Source organism: Talpa occidentalis, unplaced genomic scaffold (assembly GCF_014898055.3).
Source record: "Talpa occidentalis isolate TD23 unplaced genomic scaffold, MPIMG_talOcc4v2.1 talOcc4.2, whole genome shotgun sequence".
In the NCBI taxonomy this organism is placed as follows: domain Eukaryota; kingdom Metazoa; phylum Chordata; class Mammalia; order Eulipotyphla; family Talpidae; genus Talpa; species Talpa occidentalis.
The window spans coordinates 97,462,096-97,474,488 of record NW_023602073.1 but is presented as its reverse complement, the minus strand read 5'-3'; the positions used below and the strand labels follow the sequence as shown (position 1 = coordinate 97,474,488).

Here is a 12,393-nt window from a genome sequence, read left to right as displayed (position 1 = left end):
ACTGGCACAGGCCCGCATTAGCAGATGGCTCAGCCCATGGAAGAAAACTTCCTCAAGATGCTTTTCTTTCCAGGTCTGGGCTCACGAGCAAATTAGATGAGCATATTAGTGAGGGCCAGAGTGTCTGTTTGGACATGTTGCTGGAGATAAGCACCTTCTTTGATCTTCTAATTTTTTTCATTACATTCTTTGCAGAAAGTGCTGAATACCACAGAACACAAAGAAAAGAGAAGGAAAAACTGACAGAGCTTATAAATGTTGCAGGAAGGTTCAGATATGCACATTGCTGCTGGCTTTTTAAGGAGCAGTGAATTTCCTTTATCCTGAGGTAGATGGACATGCTGGAATGGAAGGTAAATACTGACGTGGGGGAGGGAGTGTGTGTGTGTGTGTGTGTGTGTGTGAGAGAGAGAGAGAGAGAGAGAGAGAGAGAGAGAGAGAGAGAGAGAGAGAGAGAGAGAGAGAAAGAGAGAGAGAGATGGTGAGACCTGCTAACAAGCCAGTGGCAGAAAGCAATTAGAAGAAAAATAGGGCATTTGAATGGGCTTAGTACCCTCCAGACAGAGAATGCCTATAAAGCTGTGTAAGCAAAACTATGCAGTAGAAACAAGCGATGTCTTTATTAGAGAAGGCCTGTGGCTCTTCACAGCTTTGTTCTGTAAATTCCATACCAGCTTTGCAAACTCTCTGAGGTTATTAACTTTAGAGAAATTTCTTTTAAGAGTTAGGTGAGTCCTGCAGCCCAGCCTTTCATTAATATGAAAGATAGATTAATTAAGACATCTGCCAGAACAGGAGAGAGGAATTGTTTTTGATGTATACTATAAACTATCCTAAAATTGAAACAATGGATTTTTTTCCTTGCTATAAATTAGTCCATAGAGAAAATGTTTGAGGGTTAAGATGTTTACAACCAAACCAGAGAGTACGTGTAATTCCCAACTTCCCAACAGTTTGAATCCCAAAGTGATATAGAAAGCAGTTGTGTGGGTTTCAAACTGTATCTTCACAGAAAAAGAGGTTTCCAGAGGAAATATCAAGTTATCTAAATAATCTGACCTGACAGTGACAGAAGGGACAAAGCATGGAGGTATAAGGCAGGGACCAGGATGTGGCTCAGATTTGCTATGAAATAATCAGCTATGAAAAATTGAGACATAATTTGAGAATATTGTCAAGGTAATGCATAATATTGAACTTTCTGGAATACTTATGTTTTATGTCTGAAACCTATGAGACCAGAATAATCAGAGTTAGAATTGACCCATAAAATCAGTAATGAATGATTAATGTGCTGACAGAGTTAACTTGAGTCTGGACCCTATGATTAGACAGCACTGCATTGCATGAGAATAAAAGCATGATGAAAAGACGTGAATTCTCCTTTCTGGATTCAGAACCTGTTTGGGGCAGTGTTTTGAAATATTTGATGTTGGCATTCAGTATCCTACCACTCTCCTGCTTCCTTGTAGACCTCAGCTGAGGGTTCCATAGCAAAACCCCACTGCCAAAGCTTTTTTCTGATGTTCCTGCCCTTTCACCCAAGTCTGAACTGCTCTTTCTTTTTTCTTTTATGACTCCTCTCCCTTCATCACGGGAGATGAGTTTATTTGGGTTTTAGGAGAATTCAAGCAACTATGTGAGTAGTTTTCTCCAATTCATAATAGGAGATGGTCAATCAATCTTTAATCCTTCCAGAGGTGCAAAGCATTTTTGGAAATGGATCATTATTCAAGGACAGTAGTTTAGCCTGTGGACACTGAAGTTGGGCAGAAATGCACTCCTCAACCTGACCCTGATACTTTCCATAAGAATGTGTGACTTTAGGCATATCACACAATTCGTCTATCCCTTATTTTCATCAACTATATATTGAAGTGATATTAGTACCAACACCATGGGATTAAATTTAAGAATCTGATAGACACTAAAATGATCAATAAATGTAACACAAATGATTTTTTTAATTGATCAAATTTTATAAAGTTTCACATAGTGAAAATAAGAGATTCAATCATGGGAAAAGTTTTATGTCTCAGAAAAACTAATAAAAATCAATTTATTTCCTGTTTTGATAATGTTACTATTTCATGAAATGTTACCACTGGAGGAAGCTGGGTGATAAGTAAATGGAGCATCCACTATTTTTGCAACTTCTTGTAGTCTACTACAAAAAAAAAAAAAAAGTTTAAAAAAATTAACTAACCCTGACTTGATTTTGTTCTGAGTCAAGATCACTGAACTATTTTTGATTTTCTAAATTTTGCCCTTTTATGTATTTGAACCATAAACTCTTGAAATCCTTCAATATTTTCTAAAGATTTTATTTATTTATTTATTTATTTATGGATAAGAACTGGGGTGTAGGCCAAGGTGGGGGCATTATGGAGTGGGGTGAAAGGATTCATGAGAGAGAGAGTGGGGAGTAGAACAGGTAGATCTACTGAAATGCACTGCAGAGGGGAGCAGAGGACGAGACAGGAGAGGTCTGTTGTGCCATGTGGGTCAGTTCCCTGCTGTGGGATTGAACTCCTGCCACAGTTGCTGGTGATAGCTTGATAGCACTGAGACTCTAATCCCTGCACCATCAGGAGGCCCAAATCTTTCAATATTTTTAAGCTAATTCCCATATCCACAAAACATGGTTTCAAAAAAGGAGATTGTGTATATGGATTCTTGCTTGTGTATATCTATGTGTGTATGTTGGGGGCAGTGATATTTGTACATTAATATAGGTATTATGGGTGAAGGGATAATTATTTATGATCATTTCAATTGGTCTTTGTACAGATTTGTTGTTTAAAAAAAGAAAGGGTTATTTTTGTATTCCCTCTTAAAATGTGAAGGTCTCTACCTTATGTTTTAGCAGTTAGCATACTGCAAACATGCTTAGACATTTTGAGGCCATGGGTCTTTTGGAGAAAGGTTAAAAGAAAGCTTTTAGTGAAAGCTATGTAGTCTTTCTCAGAAAGTGTGTTAAATCAAATTCAAGCAAAATGAATTTTTATTTATTCCCATTGCATACCATTATTGAATTCCTAGTTGTAACAGTAATAGAAATGGGGTCAAGGAGATCGGGGGCATATGAAAGCAAATAAGATAAACTTTGTCCTTCATTTAGAGATGGAACAGTGAAGAGATATCATAATGCAATATAACTAGTGCTATCTATTAGAGTGCAATGTGCTCTCACATAGGAGGAACAGCTAACCTAGACCAGAAAAAAAATCAAGAAAGATTTCCTGAGGAAGTGGTCTTTTAGTTGAAACCTGAAGGAGAAGTAGGCATTAGCTAGTAGATGAAGGAAGAGTTTGTTTTTAGCATAGAAAAGAGATTATTTGAAGATGTGTTTCAAGAGAGTAGTTGCAGAACATTAAGCAGTTTAGAAAAGCTGCAATATTACATATGAAGGTCATAGAAGCAATATATAACACTGGGGAACTGCACAGGGCGGAGATTATGCAGACCCTTGTAAGTCCTATTAGGAAATTTTAACCCCATTGGGGAATCTTTGCAGGACAAGTGGAGTCAGATTTGCAATGCAGAAAGCTTACTCTAGGTGCTGTGGGAAATGGAATAGAGGGGCCATTACTAGAAAGTGGGAAAGCAGTAAGAAGTAAATTGCAGCAACACCAGTAAGCTATGATAGCATCTTATACTCTTGGCTATGGACAAAGAAGTAGATGGATTTGTGAGATTTCTGTAGGAGGTAGAATTGATATGATATCATTTATTTGTATGTTAGAGGTATGAGAGAGAAAGAGCAGTTGATAGTTAATCTAAGATTTTCACTCTAAATCACTGGGTCACTGATGGTGCCCTTCACTCAGCTAGACAACAGAGGAAAAAGTTTAAGTAAAAAGAGATTAATTTAAGATCTGAGCTTGTTGAATTTGAATTTCTATGATTTATCCAAGTATCCAGCAGGGCATTTAGATATGCAGCTCTGGGCTGTGGAGAGTGGTACTAGAATTAGTAACATTTGAAAATAACTGAAGCCAGAGTAGTAGATGAGATCATACAGAAAGAGTGACAGAATTTTACTAAATTAGAGTAAAAGTTAAATTATTATAATAAAAGAACCCTAAAATACCCTGACTTGGAGGAAAAAGAAGTTTCATTTCCTCTCTTTCCTCTCCTATAATAGACCCAATGTGAAGAGACTAAGTAAGCTGGTAGGACAGCTTCAAGTCTACACAAGCTTTGGGACACAGGCTTTGGGTGGTCTGCTGTTGCATAGGTGAAATAATTAGCATGGTTGAGGCTGGAATACTGCCACCTCTGGGTCCCAGCCACTTGTACCAATTGTCATTATACCTAGTGAGAAAGGGGACAGGGTAGATCTATAAATGCATCAGTTTGTAAGTTTGGTAAAGAAGTTGAGAAGATCTCTGTGAAGGAGAAATCAAGGTCACTAACGAAGAAAGAGGATATGGCAGAGTTATAAAACGAATGTGAAGAAGTTCTGATCACCTCCATGAAGAACTAGTTAACAAAGTTTCTGGAAGAATGTGAGTGGTCTAGATTGCCAGTCATTTTGGAGGACCTAAGTTAAGTTTGTAAATCACGACTTTATAACTGTCGTGCCAAGCTATTAAACCACAAAATGATTGAGACATAATATAAAATGTCTTTAAAAAGATATATGCCTTTCTTAATCCTTAGGCATTTATAAATATAATCAAAGATGACTTACAGCAAAATTTTAGCCATCCAAAACCTAAGATTCAAATTTTGCAATATGACAAATAAATTCTGCTCCAAAGGAAACATCAGCAAGAATCTGCTCATATTCATTTTTTAAAATATTTTATTTAAATAAATTGCCATTTATTTAAAAGCATACACATGATCTTTGACTTCTTAATCTGATATTTTTGGTGTTTTGTTTAGGTATCTTCTTGTGCTAGTAACCTCATTTGCAAAAACATTTATATCAAATCACTGTTTTCACAAATGACTTTACCAAGTGAATATACAAGGTCAAGTAATAACTGAATTCTTTGGGACTTCTTGATTTGAAATCTGGACTGGCAAATCCTTACCCTGAAATTGTCTAGCTGAAAGTCTGCCATAGCAATACTCTATTAGCAAGAAGAGGATTGTGACTCCAGACTTCAATATTTAAGTTGTAACCTTGGGAAGGACTCTATAGTTTTTCCAGGGAGCTGTAGATTTCCTCCCACAGATAATTTGGCAAGACTCTATCACCATCAACAGAAACTAAAAATCTTATTTTCTAGAATTTCTAAATTTAGGATACTTCCTGATTTTAGTCGTCTCAGGTCAGAATTGGTAGCTTGAACATAGCAGTATGTCGTTTATAGTGGGTAGGGATGGAGGTGTTTTGTTTGGCTTTATTTTCAGCAGCATCTATGGTACTGATTTTGTTTTGAATGAGATACTTCATTCATATTGTCAAAAATACCCTTCCCATAGCCAAGGTATGGACCAATTCATTCTTGTCAAGTAATTCTGACAATAATTTTTATAACGCTTTTCTTTTATAACACTTGGTCTTCCACCTGTCCCCTTCCAAATCATTAATTAATTAATGGCTTACTGCAAAATAATAATTACAGAAAGAAAAAAGGTAACAGCGGCAAAAATTAAAACTTGCCTGAACAGTCACGCACTTCAAATTTGGCTTTTAGAGTATGTAGTAAAGTTCATATTCTTTCATCCTTTGACAAAACAAACTGAAATGAGTGATTGAAATCCTTGCTTCTGATCAAGTTGATATTTAATGACGTTGGGTGAGGCTTCTTGCAGAATTGCTGGCAGAATCTCTATGACATTGCACACCAGTGTAGAAAGCAGCGAGTCATTACGACATGTGGAGTGCCTTTCTTCAAGAAAGCAGCCAAACCAGATGTGTTGCCAAGCATCGCAGGTGCTCCACCTGTGCAAAGAACACCAAGATTTGTCTTCCAGTGGAAGCTTTCCCTGGCAAAGAGTCTTGCAGTTTTTGAAGACTTTGACATCTTTTCCAGGTTCCAAAATGGGCTCATAAAATGCAAATTCTTCTTTGATGGCAACAATGTGTGCAGCAGAGATGAAAGCTAGGAGCTGGCCTTACTAAGGGACGCCAATATTTTTGTTCGGTTGTATGCAGAATGCAAATGACATAGCTGCCAATAACTTCAAGATTTACTTGAAAATAATGGAAAATACATCAGTATTTATGGAGTGGGTGACATTTACAGACAACGGTAATTTTCTTTGACAGCCTAGAGACACAAAACAGCTAAACATTTGACTCCATCACAGTGTGGTGACTTATTTTGTTTGGGAATGAAATAAGCCAACTTAGGGGGTACTCAAATATATGACTTCTCTGTTGGGAAATCTAAATTCTGAAAAATATCCAATCTTAAAAATTGAGGCTTTTTCTCATAGATATATCATCTGCTATGTTTGTATGATGACCAGGTGTAGGATAATCCTTCCATTTGGTTAAATTTATCACTAGTTTTTGTTTGTTTTATCCTGTGATTTTCAAAAATGTGATGTGAAAGACCAAAGGATTTATAGGTTCCTTAAACTTTTTTTTTTCTTTACTTATATTTGCTAGCTTGAGCTGGGCCTGATGTCCATAATCTTAATACAAGACAAATTTTGACATATCAATCGAAAATGTTCTAGAATTACACTATGAAAAATATGATCATTTTATTATTTTTTTTAAATCATGATATCTATTATGGGCCAAGAACTTCTCTGAGCATCAGAGATAAATTAGTGAACAGAACAGACTATCATCAAGTGACATCGTAGGGTCACCAGTGCTCCCTCACACTGGAGACAACAGCATGCTCTATCACTCAAGTGTCTGAAGAAAATAAAACAATAATAACATTAACAAAATTACTGCTCAAATTATTTTTATAAATAAAAAACAGCAAAGAGATTAAAGGAATAAAAGATTAAAGGATAGGCTCTTCTGATTTATTTGTTAATTTATTCAGTAATTTTTGTGAGTTCCCTACTCCCTGAAACCCCTCCCCTGGTCTCTGGGGTCTCACAGATCTAGCTCATAAAGCACATTCACAAAAGAAAAATTATTCATTGTTTAAAAGTAAAAAGTTACCATGTATTCAAAGTGGAAAAAAAAATCTTGTTTGTGGAAACTATTGCAAGATAATAACTACTGACCCTTGCCTAAGCAAAACACTTATTTATATTACAGAAACTCTGTATCATAGTTTCTGTTCAAGCATTAGATACTGTATCATACAGTTTTTCTTTAAGTTACTATTTTTTTAATTTTAACATTTTTAACAATTTTTTTAAATTAACATGAAAAACTCCAGAGAATAAAATTTTCATGTCATTTTCTATGATATCTGTTTACTCACCATCTGCCTCAGTCACGCTGCGCACTGTCACAGAATGCCATCATCAATGTGGCTTATCAGCAACAAAAACTTACTTGCTCTCAGTTCTGGAGGCTGGAACTCTGAGGTGCTGGTGCCAGAAAAATGAGGTTCTGGTGAGAGTACTCTTCTATGCCCCAGATTTCTGACCTCTCAAATCTCACATGATAGAAAGAACAAGCTAGCTTTCTTGCCTCTTTTAAGGGCATTAATTCCAACTATAAGGCTCCAACCTGGATACCTGGTTACCTCCCAGAGTCGCACCTTCAGATCTCTTCACATTGGTGATTAGATTTCAACATATAAAATTGGAGAGCACAAACATTTCATAACATCACAAAGTTACTTATCTTATTAAATTGCTTCAAGTGAACAGTTTTGCTTTAGAACTAAGCTGTGTTTTCATCTCTGTGTAACTGACAGTATGCATGAGTTAAACTATTTCATTTGCCAACTTAAAATTGTGGAAACCCTTTTATTGGGTTGTAAAATGAATTAAACTAACAAATAGTTGTTTAAAAGAATCGGTTGTTTTCTGTGTCTGGCACAGTAATTTGTCAAATGTGCACCACACTCCCATCAATTCATCTAGCAATCTCCTAGTTCCAGCACTAGCTAAATAATCCCAAAGGAAGCTGCCATCTTTGTGCAAATTCTGATCTGCTGTTCATAGTGTATGTTCCTGGAGTCAACATCTGACTCAGGGAGGACCAATAAGAATGTGACCTTGGAATTATGAATTTGGGACCCATTGGAAGAACTCCTACCTCCTCTTTGGTTTCATGTGTGTATTAAGGAACTTGAATGTAAACACTTCTAGTAACATTATGCCTAGCAATTACAGGAGAAGTCGACAGAGAGAAACAGAGTGAAAAAAGTAACACTTATCCCTTATCCCTCATTACAGCTTTGTCCTTACCTTACTTATTTTAGCAAATAAATCATTCTTGTTTGCTAGAGTTAGTTCAAAATTTATGTTACTTTCAGCAAAAATTATCTTAATTACATAATCGGTCATAGTATTTTCAGTTTGTAAATTTGATTTTATGTCATTGAGAAAAGATAAATTATATCAATGAAATACATCTATTTTGTCATTTACATGGTACCTTTATCTCTAATAGATGATAAATCTATTTTAGAAGATTAAATCCTATTATCTTAAAGATGTCATTTCACATCATTATATTGGTAATAGTAATAATTAACGGCTTAATAAATCATGTAGAATTAGAAGAAAAGAGATGTTTAACAAAAATTTTAAAGAACTTCAATGAGGAACAGTAGGAAATAAAGTTCTTATCCAAAAAGTTGATGTTTAGCTTAAAAATAGGAATGATAGCACTTGAACTTAAAACATGTTTTTACATATAATTAGGTACTTACTTTCTCAATAAGATTATAACGTAATCAGATCTCTAGACCTGCACATCTAAGACGTTTCATTGTTCTTTTTAAACTTATCATTGTCAAATGAATATTGATCTCACAGATACATTCCATGACAAGTACTGTTCATCAACATTTTGAGACTGTATGAAAGCTGAGAAAATAATTTCTGTACATTATTCAGAAAATTATGAAACTTGAAATTGCTACATAAGCTTTTCCTCCATGTATAGCAGAAGAAAAATACTTTGAAGACTGACCGCAGAATTCCTTTTGCAAGAAAATTGAAAATAGAAGAATATAAATCATTAAGAATCTTTGGTCACCAGATGAGCTCCTCTGAGCAGAGTCTGTTATTTTGGATGGAGAAAAGTATCAGGGAAATTGCTCTGCATAGGGAAATGAAGAGCTATTTGGGAGTTGGAAGATGGCAACACAGTCTTATTAGCAATATGATAGAATTACTAGATGTGTTGAATGAGCATTTGGGATTGATTATCTCGTGTTACATAGTGGCAACCTTGCTCTATTTTTCTAGCCTTGTTTGGTGAGGGCAGATGACTGAATCCACCAGAGGCTTCAGGTTTACCCAAGATTTCCCCAAGGAGGAAAAGGCATGAATGTGAGGCCATGGCAGCATGAATGGATAGAGGAAAAGGTTGAAGTGAATAGAATGAACAATTTAAGGAGATTTGAAAAAAAAATTCCAGACAGTATCATTCAGCAAATACAGAAATAGTGTTCATCCATTCGACCAATGTTCATTAAGCATTATTTAACTGCTAGACAATCTTTCAGGTACTAGAAAAACCCTATTGTGGGGAGGGAGAATGGGGCAAATGGAATAATATCTAGTGATCCAGAGCTTACATTCTACTGAGGAAATACAAGCAGCAAAAAAGAGAAGTGAAGTACATACATGCATACATATACACACACGTTTGTATATATGTGCATGTATACATACATACATACATATGTGTGTGTTTGTATGTGTGTACTGTTAGGTGATGATTAATGCTATGGAAAAAAAAGAAAAGAGTGAGGAAGAAACAAAAGGTAGGGAGAGATTGTGAAATTTCACAGATGGTAACCGGAAAAAGACTGAGAAGGTAATATTTTAATGAAGGCCAGCCAGGTAGATATCTTAGGAAAGAGCTATCCAGCCAGAAGAAAAGGCAAAGCAAAGCCCCTTAGGTAAAAATATGCATGGTATGTTTAAGGAATAACATGAAAATTTTATTTGCTAGAAGAAAGTGAGAAGCAGAACAGAAGATGGAATCAAAGTGATGATAGGAGAGGAATGTTGACAGAATGTGTAGGACCTTGCTAGAAAAATTAAAGTGTGTATGAATCTGGCATCTTATTAACTAACTAGTAGATTCTGGCTGAAGTTGCATTAGAATCCAAGTTTCTGAATTTTAAAAGCTTAAAGGTGAGAGTCCCCACTTTGAGTAGTGAAGCTATATAGTATAAAGGGATTTTGACTTTGTTTTGGAAAGAAAAGTCATTAGATAGCTTGAAGCATAGGTGAGGCATTATATAATGTTTTTTTAAAGATTATTCTGTCTATCATCCTAATGACAGACTGAGGTATTATGAGGCTAATGAAATAATTCAGATGAGAGCTGGTGGTGACTTAAACCAGAGGGGTAGCAGAGGAAATGGTGGTATTGAATCAATATATTTTAAAACTAAAAATGAAAGAATTTCCTAAGAGAATAGATTTGGGGAATGGATGAGAAATACTTGAGGATATCTCTGTTGTTGTTGTTGTTTTTTTCCCTGAACTACTAAAAATGAAAATGATCCTTATTGAAGGGTCAATGACTATGTGAAGTAGACAGGGATGAGGAACTCAGTTTTGCACATGCTAAATCTGATATGTCTTGGCTAAAGTTCTGGTGGAGATGGAGAGGAGGCAGCTGGGTACAAAAGTCAGGGTATATTTAACAGGAGATAGGAGTCACAGATTCAGGAGACTGAAATGTCATGATAACCCAGAAGATAGCGTATCAGAGAAGAGCAAGTGCTCAACTGTGCTGAAGACTGCTGATAAGTAACATATATAACTCTAATGTTCCTTTGGATTTAGTAAGAAGGAGACTATTGGTAACCTAGACATGAATACTTTCTACTGAGTGTCCAACAAATATTAGAAGGGAGATGATTCAAGGGAAAATTGAAGTGACTAGTTCAGGATAATATTTTTGAGGGTTTTTTTTTTTTTTACATTGTAAATAAGAAAATTGGTGTGATTTGTAGAATGATTCAGAGGCTTTTTCTTTTTGTTTTGTCTCTGTTATATATATATATATTTTTTTTTAATGTGTACAAGCATATAGAGAATTTGTATCACATGCTCACAGGCAACAATTACCTAGCTTTGCTATTTATCAACATTTTGAACAAATTTGTTAACAGACAGATTTTTTTAAGGTCAAGAAATATTAATAATGTTCACATACTAGTGAAAAAATTGGATATAAGAAAAAAATTCTGATGCAATAAAGATAGGCAGATTTACTAGACAGAATTCCTTGAGGCAAAGAGAGCATAGGGTCTTATATATGGAGGAATTAGCCTTTGTTTGGATCATGAACAGCAAAATATATATTTTTTTTATATACACAATGCAGATGGGAGTTGGATGTGGAAGTTTTCTTTTATGTGCTGGTATTTCTGAAATGAGATAAAGAGGTCAGTAACTGTAAATGTTAATGAGATTATAGGTGCTGAATTTTGGGGAGAATGTATACAATCATCTAGGAAAGTGAACAAGTATGTAGGCTTGGGAATTTATAGTATATTGTCCAGCCATGTTAGGGTCCACTTAATCATGAACTTAAGGGACCTTTCAGTATGATAGTGTTTATCTCCTGTGACATGAAGTTATGTTGACATTTCGGTGGACTAAGAATGTAGTTCAAACAAGTTAGAACAATGAAATTAGGTGAGGGGTATTGTAATCTAATCAAGGGACAGAATCTTGTGATAAATGTCAAATCTAATGTGAATAGAGACTAAGGGCCCAATGGAAGTAGAGTTCGTGAGAGATGGGAATTTTTGCAACGTGTTGTGTGGAATATTTATATGCATAAAAAATTGCAACGTTGGAATAAAGACTACAAAAGAACTTACGACAATTTTCAAATGTCTTTGTGGCTTCTTGCACTTTAAGATAGTGTGCATATAATCTCCTTGTGTCCTGTGTATTTTGTTGTTGTCATTGTTCCTACCTTTAAAATGAAAGCAAAAAAGTCACATATCAAACATTTGGGATGTTTTTACTTTTTAATGTTCAATATTGTAAATTGTGAAAGAAAGTCAGATATTGATAACATATACTACATATTCAACCTTAACTCTTGTTTATTTTTAGCTCCCTCTAGTAAAATAATGACAGGAGAAAATGGGAATGAAAATAGAAACTTTCTCTTTACAGATACAACACAGTGGTGGTATCTTAGCTTTATTTTTATGAACAATACTTCTTCACAGTCAACTGTAGTTAAGAACACAAATTCTGGTATCAGATTAGCTGGGCCTGAATTTTTCTAGTGTTAAGTCATTTTGTTACTAGTCACTGAATCTGCTTCAATGTAAATGTGAAGCAGAATGCTACTGC

General features: G+C 35.2%; 1 long non-coding RNA gene across 4 annotated transcripts in view; it reads left to right on the top strand.

The window, feature by feature from the left end:
* Nucleotides 1–219: 219 nt before the first annotated feature.
* The window catches only part of LOC119252704 (uncharacterized), a 60,003-nt gene continuing 47,829 nt past the window's right edge, over nt 220–12,393 (top strand). For all 4 annotated transcript variants that reach the window (XR_008553287.1, XR_008553286.1, XR_005126895.2 and 1 more), the window contains exon 1: nt 220–353. This is a non-coding gene — a long non-coding RNA (uncharacterized LOC119252704). The remainder of the gene's footprint in view (nt 354–12,393) is intronic.